This window comes from Babylonia areolata, chromosome 28 (genome assembly GCF_041734735.1).
Source record: "Babylonia areolata isolate BAREFJ2019XMU chromosome 28, ASM4173473v1, whole genome shotgun sequence".
Taxonomy (NCBI): Eukaryota; Metazoa; Mollusca; class Gastropoda; order Neogastropoda; family Buccinidae; genus Babylonia; species Babylonia areolata.
Genome location: NC_134903.1, coordinates 3,543,227 through 3,545,726, shown reverse-complemented (window position 1 = coordinate 3,545,726; position 2,500 = coordinate 3,543,227).

The window sequence follows — 2,500 nt, the reverse complement described above, 5'->3', positions numbered from 1 at the left end:
AAGTGTTCATCTCTGTGAGTGTGTGTTTGTGTGTGTGTGTGTGCCGTGGAAGCTGCGATACGTAGACTAGAAATAAGTGTGTGGAGGAGGGGGTAGAGGAGGTGCAAGGTAATGTGTGTGTGTGTGTGTGTGTGTATGTGTGTGTTGGAGCTCATGTACGTTTATATGTATTTGACTGTGCTTTCATATGTGCTTGTACAAGTAAGTGTTCATCTCTGTGAGTGTGTGTTTGTGTGTGTGTGTGTGTGTGTGTGCCGTGGAAGCTGCGATACTTAGACTAGAAATGAGTGTGTGGAGGAGGGGGGTAGAGGAGGTGCACGGTAATGCGTGTGTGTGTGTGTGTGTTGGAGCTCATGTACGTTTATATGTATTTGACTGTGCTTTCATATATGTGAAACTGCATGTCTGGTGCATTTCTGTTATGCATGTGTGGGTGTATGTGTGAATGTGTGTCTTCATATTTTACATTTATTTGCTTATTTATCACCATTGTTGTCTTATTTATTTATTTATTTATGTTTTATTATTATCATTTTATTAGTATTACTAATATTATTACTACTACCTTTTTCTATATTATAATTATTATTTATTTATTTATTTATTTATGCAAGCTTATCTATTATTTATTCCCCCGTTGGTTTTTTTTTTTTTTTTTTTTTTTTGTGTGTGTGTGTGTGTGTGTGTTCTCAAGGCCTGACTAAGCGCGTTGGGTTACGCTGCTGGTCAGGCATCTGCTTGGCAGATGTGGTGTAGCGTATATGGTTTTGTCCGAACGCAGTGACGCCTCCTTGAGCTACTGAAAACTGAAACTGGAAACTGAAACTATATGTGCACAAAAGAAGATGTGAAGTTTTTAAACAGTTCCTTTTCTCATTTCATGGGATCATCAAGTTCGGTCAAGGTTTCACGCCCAGCTTGCCAAAGTTTTACTTGTCAGACCTTAAGAAAGGGGGGGTTCTTGGGGATTCGTCCGCTCTGGCGATTTTGAATGTATCAATAGTCGGTACATGATTGTAGACTGAGTAAAAATAAATATGTGACTTTTTTTTTTTTTTTTTTTTTTTTTTTTTTTTTTGCTGCCCCATAATCTGCACCGTTTCAGTGGCATTACTCCCACGCCGCTCATTTAGATCCCCCCATACACGGCCACACCCGGGTTTGTCCATCGCAGTTCCAGTGTCGGCAGTCCACAGGGAACCATCGATGTTAGGTCGCCAGGGGGCCACACACCAGAGGAGACCCTGCACTGCTGCTGAGTCACTTCGATGGTGTTCAGTGGTGCCCGTTCTGTTTTAACGTACTTAGGACACCACCTGCTAAGCCCCCTACTAACGACAAGAATGGTTTAGTCGCGGAGCCAGACTGAGTGAGCGTCCCTCCCAGAGTGGAGACCGCCACCACGTCCCTCAAACAACAGCCCCCCATGAATATGTGACTTGTTTGCTGTCAAGTTAATGACTGATCCTATTTTGGGAGATGTGTGCTTGTGAAAACATTTCTGAAAAGATTTTGAAGAAAAAGAAAAGAATTGGAAGAATTGATACAGTGCACATGTTTCGCTATTCATCCATATGAACTGATAAATTGTCATCTAAGGAAAAGACAAACAATGTACATCAGCCGGACAAAGTAGCTGACGTTATTTTATAATCACAAAGTTTGATATTTATAAATGCTAGAATGAGCAAATGATTGCCGGACTTGAATCTTTTTTAACCACAACAACCTTGAAAAATTGGTATGAAACTGAAAAACACACTGTATATACAGTGAAATTAAGTTTACTCGTTTCCAAGCCAACCAGATTATCTGTAAGCAGTTACTTCCAACAGACTCTGTTAGACACCTAGAAGCACTTTTCATTTATATTCTGAAGTTAAACAATGCCCGAGAAGAGTGAAAGTTTCAAGAATCATTGTTGACATGGTTCACGTGAATTGTATAATACTGTATGCGTGTACTGAGATTAAATGTATATATGTCGCATTGTATCACTAAACATGCATATGGTTTCTTCACAATCGTGATGTGAAATGTCACGGATAGATCTGTAAACTTTCTGTACTTGAGTGTCAGTTTATGTGTCATTGACTTCGGTTGGATTTTGTGCTTTTTAAGACTATATTTCACTAAATTTCACACACTAACTTAATTGCAGTCGAGATCTATTCTGAATAACCGTCCAAAATCTACTAAATAATCTGTGTGTGTATTGAGATGTTATATTGATATCATTTTCATTTTTGTTTGCTTTTTATTTCTGCATATTCAGCCTTTCTCTACAGTTCGCTGCAGTAACATGTCAGTGGACTGAATTGAAAAGAGAATAAAAGGATGAAATTACATTATAACAACAATGACTATAGCCATTGCTGTTACAGTGAAAGTCAGTGAGACACAGGCCATATTTCATTTTCAGCCACTGTTGCTCAGCCCTTCTTACTTCCCCCCCCCCCCCCCCTTCCTCACTGACTCCCCCTCCCCCGCCACCCTCCCC